Raw genomic sequence first — 11,225 nt, 5'->3', positions numbered from 1 at the left:
AAAAATGATCCCTCTAGTCCTATGGGAGTATCTAGCAACAAACAAAGAAAAATATATGTAAAGTTTCACAGTTTATACCAGAAAACACAAAGGAGGATAAATGACCTACCTCACTCTGATGTTAACATCCATTGGTGTCGTCCTTGATTCTTTCATTTCCAAGCTCAATCTCCTCTTCATCATTATGGATGAATACCTGCAAGGAAGATCACGTGGAGACAACAAACACATACATAGAAAAATTCATTCCAATATAAATCATGTAACAGATCAAGGAGTATTACACTAAATGAACAATAATTGACACATTTATGGAAAGAAAACACATAATGTATTATTAATAAATGGCAAGGGGAGCATTACAATCACTGAAGCCTTGATGTTGGAAGCCTCCTATATATGAGTTTCCAAGTCCTAGCCTTAACCTTCAAGCACTCCTTTCTCCTTAGAAAAAGGGGCACAATTTGGCATAGTTCAACACTAGGATGATAACCACCATTAGTGGAAGGTGGGAAATTCATTTATAGCGAAGGAGAGGGAGTTGAGGATCCATTAAAAGATGGAGGAGTTCCACATCTCAAGGGAGAGATCCATGGAAAGAGGATCTAGGTCCATGAATGTGAGGTCTCGTTCCAATCCTCATCTACCTATAACCAACCCGCTGTTCTCAAGACTTCTAGTAAGAGAAGCTTCTCCTCCATTTTGGGAAAAAATTCCTAAAGAGGACCAACGTGGATTTTCCTGATAAAAGTCACACTGGTAGAGATAGGAGAGTATAGTGCAAAAAGTGATCAACACGGGTCACTAGTTATGCAAAACACGATGGTCTTGAAAAATAAGGTTTTTGACAAGTTCTTCAAAATTCTTTCAAGGCAAGTCTTCTTCTTTTCTTCAGAGATGCTTCTGAACATCTTTCATAGTGAATACACTGAAATTTCATCATTTTGTGGAATTTGTGGCATTAATGACACAAATTTCAACACTTAAGGATACGAGACGGGGAGTGTGAAAAAATACTATATAAAGGATCCCCCCTAAAGCATGAAGGCAGAACGAGAAGTGATGGTTGAAGTGCTTTACAAGCCAAGGAAAGGACTTAGAGAAACACCGTTAGGAGACCTGCAAATCAAACATAATATAATATATTTGACATCTCTGATGTAAGTATGCCTAATAATACATATCTGAGTAGGCATCTAACAATACATGAATCCACGGCATGGATGCAACCATCTGAATAAAAGGGATCATGTGTATAATCATGAATACTTAATAACTCCACACAACCTGGATTTATCAGATGAAACCTAGGGTCTTCATCTCTCTCTTGATTCAACCAAAGTACAAATCCCACCATGTGAATAGATGTGTCAGAGTCGAACATGGTTGAAACCACCTGATTACCGGTCAATGATGTAAACCATTAACATGCACGAGATAAACCACCAATGATGATGATGGCTCTCAAGGTACAATAGCGCAATCCACAAGTGTGAATAATGAGGCTGAAGTCGAACACTCGCAGAATCATTCGATCGAAGGCCAGTGATGTGAACTTATCGTCGAATGCGAAGAACCTATCATTGAGGCATGCAAGCTCCAAGGTACTGAAAGGGAGTTCCTAGATCATCTTCCTAGATAATGAGTTGGAGTCAACAAGAAGTGATCTGTCAAAGCAGGGCCATAATGTTTCCCGCATCATCAACACAAAATAAAATATTTTACAAAGTTGGAAAGAGTGATTCAGGATTGATGCAAAAAAATTCAAAATGGGTATAAGTGGTTTGAATTTGCATATGGGACTTCTATTGAACATATTGGCAACACGACTTTGGAATTTGGTAGCATTTGACTCAAAATAGGATTAGAGGTCATGGTGACAATAAGATATAATCATATGAGAGGCAAATAGATTCCACAAACCCAGTAAGGCAAGTGACGAAGAGAGGATAACCTAAACCCAACACGAGATACAGATAAGTATCATGTTCAAGAGCAATATGTTTCCTTTTATACAAAATACATGTTATATGTTTCCTTCCATTTTTCGCCACTATTTCTAGCGAGTACCTCTTTATTTTTAATTGCAAGATTGAAGAGGATACCATATGCTTGTCATATAAGTTCGTCCTTTGGATGAATCCACCCTATCATTTTTAATGAGCCCTAGGAAGGAGTAGCTCAGTCTCGTCATGGTGACAAGTCCTTCGTCGTTTTAGTTTTACGAGTCCAACAGAGGGGTTACTCAACATCTTTTTCATGTTTAGAGAGTTTGAAAAAGAGATGAAAATAAAAATCCAGATGTCCCTTTTCGTAGATAGTATCTTAAGCCCAAAAGGTAGAAGATAATACTCAAGAGAACCTCTTAGCCATGCGTGACTAAGGTATTCCTTTTTCGTAACTATTCTATCTTAGTATAGAAAAGGGTTAAACTTATATTGAGTAGATGTCTTTTCATTTACTTTTACGAGTTCGAAAAGACAAGTGCTCGACAATCTTTTCATATTTCGAGAGTCAGAAAAGAGCTGAAAGATGACTCAAAGGGGGTTCCTTTTTCATTTATTTTTTACGAGTACGAAAAAGTGATAAAACAAAACTCAATAGTTCATCCAAAATCAATTATCATCGCTAATTAGTAATAACATGTCGCTACACATGTGAAAAAACGTTACTTGGTTCGAGACAAATATGAAAATATAGGTAAAAATATGCCCTAAATGGTAAAAATACTTAATTTTCTATAAAATAAACCCTAAAAGTAAAAATAAAATTACCATTTGTCATTTTGTGAATTGGAGAGCACATTTTGCCCTAAATTCCCTCGATCTTTAGGCGAAGAGTGTGATCGATCCAAGGCACCATTCAACAAACCGGTCGCCACAGGTAAGAGATTTGTCCTTCCTCTACAATTTAATAGTAATTTTAGGTAGTTTAAGCCATAGAATAGGTAGCTAGAAGGGTTTGAAGAAAAATTGAGTCGAGGGAAGCCAACTCAAATTTTACCCATCGAGATCACGCTGCCCTCCCTGAGCTTAATGGCGCCATTGAAAAAATTGGGTACAAATGCGTTGGCGCCACAAAGTAAAAATTTTCAACTGATCCTCCAAATTACTGATTGTTTTGCAAATTTTCCTTCATGGCATCTAATTAAAACCTTATTCAATGATGTTTTACAGGTTATTTCTTTGAGAAAATGGCTATTGAGTGGAAATAAAGAGGCCATGAAGCAGAATATCACGAGGCATCACAGGATCTTAATTGCATAAGGAGTCTCCGTGCATGTGGATTTCTTAAGTTTTTCTCCACCCCTAGGATCAGAGCCCAAGTGGAATTATTGCAATACTTGGTAGGATTGTGGGATGTAGACCATTAGATGTTTATAATAGGGGACCAAGAGCTTGACATAGAAGTTGGAAAATTATACTTTATCACTGGTTTGTCCAAGAGAGGACAATGAGTTCAATTGTATGGTTCTCATGCTGGAGGGGAAAGCACTGACATGCTAATAGTGAGACATTGCCATGGTTCCTGCAAGACAAAAAGTGAGAATATAGACATGAAAACCATCACAAATCTTCCATTAAGAACAATTCTCTACACTATAGCTCAAGTGGTTGGGGCCTGTTGATGGTGCTGGACCCACCAATATTTAGGGGATCACCCCGGTATGAATTCCCAACTAGACCTCACACCGTTTGGTGTGGGAGTCCCATCTGGTATGATGACCTGGTTGCCATTATCTTAAATATTTGCCTCAACTCTTACTTGTCAGCACAGGAGAGTGGTCTGCTTTGTCTTTCAAGAAGTGAGGTTCATGTGCCTAGTGATTGTAAGTGTCACTTGTTTCAATGGTTCTTTCACCGTAGAGGGAGAGGGTGGGAGTGAGTCCCAAGTCAGTTGGGAGAAGTCCCAACTCTGCTAAGAACACACAACACAACAAGACATGCACATCTTCCAACGGAACAGTCCACATGGATGTGGCAGTCACAACACACAAGGCAAGATAACATATATAACACTCAGTGGATTAGTCTTGCGAGTGCAATGGTTGTTATATCAATTTTTATGTGAAAGGTATGTCTGATGTCTGGGAGAGTAGACAACACAGGTGAGATAGCATTAACACCATATACAACACATTTTCATTAATGTATGTGTATTACAACAAGTGAATTAGTTCAAGTGTTAAACACAGGTTAAAGCAGCATGAATTACAAGTGTTCAAGATTAGTCTTACAACAGCTACAATATGTTATGATACCAGCTCACAAAAAGATAGAAAAGATAGATAAACACCTTCAAAATAAGCCTCTTCGAGGGGGCAACCTCCTTTACATTACACAAATGAACAATTCTTCCATGATACAAATGAGAAGACCTCCTTTCTATATATAGGAGTCTAAGGGGTCATAATATAATCAGAGCCGACATAACAATAATAATGTAAGGACACAATAATAAAAATAGTGGGCTTCTATGGGGCACAATAATAACAATATGGGGACTACATGGGCACAACGATATAATAAGGGGGTTGTACTAATAACAATGAGGGGTTACACTAGTAGTATAGGGACCTAATGTGCCCCTCTCCTTCAAAAAGTGTTGTCATCAACGCTTGAGTAATTCTTTATTCTTGTCCTCCTATGTGGAATCTTCAACAGGTAAGTTCTTCCACTTGATGAGATACTCTGAAATTGATCGATTTCGTAGCTGTCGGGTTCTTGTTTCTGTGACTGCTCTAGGTTCCACTATGATTTTTCCTTCCTCGTCAAGTTCTAGCAATATTGTTTGAATTGGGATATTCTGCAACTTTTGAATGAGTGGCCACACTTCTTCTTTCTTCTTCCATTCATCCCTTGCTTCGTTTATCCAATCTGGATGGATAATATAAATAACACAAAACAATGCTTCGACATCCTCATCCTTTCTTGAGAGTGCATCTGCAACAACATTTTGCTTCCCTTTTTTGTAGATGATTTCAAAGTCATAACTCAACATATTTGTGACCCATTTTTTCTATTCTTCTAAAGATAATATTTGTTCTAAAAAGTATTTAAGACTATCATGATCCATTTTTACTTTGAAGTGTCTTCCCATCAGGTAAGGTCGCCATTTATTAAGTGCATGTAGTATTGCCAACATTTCCTTCTCATAAAGAGTTTGTTTGGGATGTAGCGATAAAAAAACCCAATTGCCTACATCGAAACTTCTTTCACTGCGATGTTGATCTACTTGTTGTTTCATTCGATTTTGCACCAAAGTGGCATTATCCTTTAAAAGTTGGAGAACTTGTTGTTTATGCTCAATGTGATCCTTCACTGATTGAATTTTTTTCTTCTTGATATGTCATTTTATCTTGAGAGTTTGAGGAGTGGTAATTACTTCCAATGCATTACAATATATGGTCAGATTCATTTCTTGATGCTCGATGTGATCTTTCACTTCTTGAACATTTTTCTTCTTGATATGTCCTTCTATCTTGACAGTTTGAGGAGTTGTAATTTTGGCCAATGCATTACAAGATATGGTTGGATTCATTTCTTCTTTCTTGATGTGATCTTTCACTTCTTGAACCTTTTTCTTCTTGATATGTCCTTCTATCTTGAGAGTTTGAGGAGTGGTAATTCTTGCCAATGCTTTACAAGATATGGTTGGACTCATTTCTTCTTTCTCTGGGGTTGGTTCCTGGTGCATATCTTATTCTTTTTATGTTTCTTGATCCTTTTCTTCCTCCTCTTCATAATCTATGTAAAATAATTTATTCTCAGCACACTTATGACCTTTAGTGTATTTGCTATCACAATTGTAACACAACCATTTTTCTCCTTTTTTCTTCCAATTGTTGTGGTGTAATCCTTGTAGGTTGTGGAAGGCTAGGAACTTCCATAATTATAGTCGTTAGTGTTGGGATTCCTTGTTTCCATAATTTCACTTTCAATTTTTCTTGAACCCTTTTGTTTGAGATTTATCAATTGGCTAAAGAAGGTGTTCCTCTTTGTATCCTCATACTATGCTATCATTTCCTCTGTGAAAATTGACCACGTGGCAATTGGTTTACGAGAACAAGGCCCTTCATACCATAAAAATTGATTTGGTTCTAAATATAAAGATGCAATACGTACCTTTTGTAACAGTTTCACCTCATGTAGATCAAAATATTTCTCCATCTGCAGTATCCAATTTAACGGATCCTTGTCATCAAACTTCCTCATATCACCTTTTCTTGATTTTAGGAGCTCGATCTCAAAACGACTGTAACTTTTTAATTTCAGATCTCCAAGTTCTAAAATTGCTACCTGTAGTAGCCCTCTACGTCCTCTTTCGATCCTCGCAAGTCTAATCAAGATTGGATTCTACAAGGAAGAGTTATGTCAAATCTTCCACGATGACCTAATTGTTGAGTGCTTCAGTAGAGAGAATTGTACAAAGTGCCACATGTCACTGTTTCAACCTTAGGACCTAAAACCAATAAAAAGAAAACTACAGTCCATCCTCTTTCCGTAAATTCTTACGAAATTTCAATCTAATGCTCAAAGAGAAAGTTATGATGATTTTCCCAAGCTGACCTATTTGGGATGTAATTCGGGAGCTTGCAGAAACCCTAAATGTCGTGGATTGTATCTCCGAAAATATAACAAAACAAGATCTGAAATTTGGGCCCGAGCATCACCACGTTTGTGTCTCAAATGGGTTTTAATTTCAGAGTCTGAAACTTTGTAGAAAAACAATTATACCGAAAATTCCATAATGACCTATTTGAGATGGAATTCTGGGGCTTGCACAAACCCTAACTTCCTCAGGTCATATCTCTGTAAATATAGGGATACAAGATCTGAAATTCAGACCCGAGGTTTAGCAAGATGTCGTCTCAAATGGGTTTTTTTTTCATCTTTTGAAACATCTCAAAAAAAAACGTTATAGCGAAATTTCCACGATGACCTGTTTGGAGCAGCAAAACCCTAGAATCCAAAGCTCTAATACCAAATGTTATGAAACCAGCTCACAAAAAGAAAGAAAAGATAGATAAATGCCTTCAAAATAAGCCTCTTAGAGGGGGAAACCTCCTTTACATTACACAAATGAACAATTCTTCCATGATACAAATGGCAATGCCTCCTTTCTATATATAGGAGTCTAAGGGGTCATAATATAATCAGAGCCGACATAACAATAATAATGTAAGGGCACAATAATAACAATAGTGGGCTTCTATGGGGCACAATAATAACAATATGGGGACTACATGGGCACAACAATATAATAAGGGGGTTGTACTAATAACAATAAGGGGTTACACTAGTAGTATAGGGACCTAACACAATACATGTGTGAAAACATGCTAGCCTGATAGCAGGCTTCTGAATTAAGCGAAAGTTCCAAGACACATCGTTACGCCATACATCACTAACCCCATGAGCGGGGTGTTGGAGCCACTACTTACTCCTTAAAGAAAATATTACAGACTCTCAAGGATATGTGGGAGGAGATGAGGTGAAAAAGTCCTTTGCATGTACAAATGAGGGGGTATTGATAGCTAAGGGTGAAACTAACCCTTGTGGCTATTCGACTACCCTCATGACTATTTCACTTCCATGACTTTTCGAATTTACCTGACCCTTCATACAACAAGTGGGTCTATTGGACTTCCATGTTACATTACATTGCTTGACAGTATGGCCCACAATAGAGGTGTGGACAACATGACTCACGACAAGACTCGACATGACAATGCTCGTACATTCGTGTTGCTGCTGGTGTGCATGTCTAACTACAATGTTGTTGGTAATGGATTTCCTCATGGTGTGTCACATCTTCACTTCCGCATGGAAACATGCGCGGAGTCTTCGATGGTCATTGGGTTCGCTTGATGTTGCATTTGCATGCTGCTCCTTGCTTGTATGTTGGAAGGCTTGACAGGTTCATCTATCTGCAAAAAGTGCATGTTCATCCATCCATCCGTTCATGAACACATTTTGTGTTGTTTTCTCATTCGTTCGTCCACGAACAAATCTTTGCATGATCATCTATTCAAAATCACATCTCTTTTCATGCATCATTTTTTCTTCCGTTGGCAAACATGTCCTTCTGCATGCGCTCCCTTTGTTCATCCCATCCGTCATCGCATCATGTTTGTTTGTGTACTTGTATCTACAGTCGCTCATGACGAGATGACATCAAATCCAAAAACCTCCTAGTCTACCATGATGCATGATCATTTTGGATGCAGGTGAACGAGAGAGGAGACAAGGTTGTGAGCTGGGATGGAGGCTTGGGGAACTGCTGATGAAAACTACGCATGAGTCACTGGGCAATGAATATAGGCAATCCGGATCGATAGTGACTGTCTGCAGGATTTGGCTCAGCTGGCGGACAAAACAGCGCAGTTTTTGGGAGGAACAGTTCGGGCTACAGGGAGGTTGGGTAGGCAAAATCTACGCAGTTTTCGGAACAAGCAGGTAGCAGGAGCCTGGCAACAAAAATAGCACAATTGTTGAGGGGAACTGGCAGTCAGTTGTTGGGTTACTAGCAGCAAAAACTGCACAATCCCTGAGGGGAACTGGCAATCAGCTGCTGGGAGATTTGCAACAAAAATTGCGCAATTCTGAGGGGAAATTTCAATCGGCTGTCAGGAGCTATCGGCGGGAAAAACTGCGTTGATGTTGGGAGGTTGGCCTGTTGGTCACCTCTGCATAGTTTCTGAGCTGAGTGAACTGTTGGGAAACAAAGGGATTGCTCATGAAATCTGTGCAATTTTCTGGGTGAGGAGCCAGTCGACTATCGTGAGGGCTAGCAGGAAAAACTGTACAATTTTCTGAGGGAGATAGGGACAGGCAATGGGTGTCTGTCCGGCCTGTCTGCACAATTTTCTCAGTCAGCAGAGCAGGTAAGCTCTACAGCCTCTACGCAATTTTTGAGGGAAGCCAATCTCGGGGTGGCTGCTGGGTCAAACTCTCCAGTTGACCAGCATGAAGGTTGATTGATTTGCTTGTGGACAACACAGCTTAAAATGGCTTGCTTGGTGCTTTTGTGCTGTTCTGGGTGATAGTTGATCGAGTCGATGGCAGGTGATGTTCCGGCTTTCAGAGGGGAATCTGGTTGTCAGAACTTCAACAAAGAAGCTAAGTGTGTGAACGAGCGAAAGATGCATATGTGACCTTGCAAACACACACTTACATGACTAGACGATGAGACGACTAAAACCACCTAGACACACATGCTCAACATCACTGACCGATGGTGTAAGCGACAAGCACGGCACTTGTGGTTGATCATTGGTTGACTTTGATGATGCTTGCGCAACAGTGTATGTGACTCCGTGTGTGAGTGCGACAGATGTTTACATAGCAAACACAACATGAACACACAAAGCGAAGACCTTGAGTATGACCAGAACTCGGTCGCAAGCATGATAGTGACATCAACATGCAAAAGCTTGGGTGGAATGATCAAGCAAGGTGGGTGCGAAGACTCACATGAGCTCACAGAGTGAACCTGAGTGCGTGTAGTCATCAAGTGAAACTCTCAAAGGAGGCTCTGAAATTGGGTGCAGGCCAAAATTTTGGAGGGTGGTTGCAGCTGCTACAACACTTGGCGACACACTAGTTGAACTCCAGCTTCTTTTTCTTGGTTCATTGATAGCACATGACCTTGGTATTTCGTGGAGTATTGAATCATTGTGCGGGTTAATTCGACTTCCCTACTTACCCCATGGACATACATGGTTCACCTTTTTCCAACTCAGTCAAACACAATCAAAAGTTCAGCTTGATCACAATGTTTTGAATTCGGGAAGGGTTGTTTAGCTTGCGAGTTGAAGAATTTCAGAGTATAAGTTTTCATCTTTGGTGTTGCTCCATTGCCAGCAAGCCTAGACAATACCCTGACAGAGTCACGCATGAACACACACATTGCTCCACTACCAGCGAGCCTGGTCAGTACCCCGGTGGAGTTGCATGCTTCACCTCTCTGTGCAGGAAGCTTTCGCCTTTGTATTTTTTCAAGAGTACTGTGTATAGGCACTTATTTATTTTTGGGGTGGAAGATGGATCCTGACTTATTGAGAGCAGAAGAGGTTGTTCCTTCAGAGAATCATGTAAGACCTCTGACATAGGTTTGCTCATTTAGATTTTCCCCTTCTCTGTTTCTACTAATTGGATGAGCTTGAACACACAGAGCAAAAGGCTGAGTACAGGCATGGGGCTTCCTAGTGTGGACACAGATTCATGGTTGGACCAAAAATTCCCTTGCAGATGGCTCGTATTTTCCATCAAGACTTCATCGGTCGAAGGTTATAACCAAGTACAGAGAAGACAGACACAATACTGGCCAAGTACTGCATTATCATGAGTTTCTTCAAATCTCAGCCACATACTCTATTCAAAATCCAGAATGTAGTAGTTGGTAGCACTTATTTCCAGAAACAAAGATGGTAAGGTATCAATCAAACAAAACAAAAGTAAACAAAAATAGTAAGCAAAACAAACCAAATAAGAACAAAGATAGTAAGCAAGGCAAACAAAATGAAAACAACAAGAAACAAGCAGACTATGTACATGGCATGGGGCGCGGCCCGACCTACTGGAAATAATGCTTGAGATCTTGGCCATTGATAGGAAGGTTGTCAACCCTCCTATCAAGTAATTGTAGACAGTACGTGTGTGTGGGCCAAGATTCTCCTAGAATTTGTACGAACCAATCCATAGGGAGTGGAACTTCGTATATTTGCCTTTGTCTTCATGGGGCTTATCTCATTTCAGAACTAAGTCACCAACACCGAAGTTAGCTTTCCCTACAAACTTCTTATTGAACCATCTCTTGATACAGTTCTGGTGGAGTGTGAATTTTTCTTTTGTTTTCATCCTTTCTCCCCGAAGCTTATGGAGAGCATCCATCCTATGCCAAACTAGCTGGCAAGGCTTGCCTTGGGATTCTTGGGAAAGCTGAAGTGCAGGCAAGTAGATATTGGGTGGAAGGATGGCTTCTTTACCATAGAAGCCAGAAGTATGATGAGGTATTCAGAGAGGGCTTGGGTGTTACACGGTCAGCCCATAGTGCATTCCTCAGGGTGGTATTCCAGTTGCGTTGCTCAGAGAAAAAGGTCTTTTCGATTATGTGAATGAGGTTTTTATTAGTGGATTATGCTAGAACGTTTCCTTGCGGGTAATATTTAGATGAGTGTTTCAGCACAATACCATTCTGTAATGAAAAATCATAAAGTTTCA

This window comes from Pinus tabuliformis, chromosome 2_1, assembly GCF_031772625.1.
Source record: "Pinus tabuliformis cultivar Carrire ecotype Pingquan chromosome 2_1, CPIR1, whole genome shotgun sequence".
NCBI classification, from domain to species: domain Eukaryota; kingdom Viridiplantae; phylum Streptophyta; class Pinopsida; order Pinales; family Pinaceae; genus Pinus; species Pinus tabuliformis.
The sequence above is the reverse complement of the archived record's forward strand: the minus strand, read 5'-3'. Positions refer to the sequence as shown.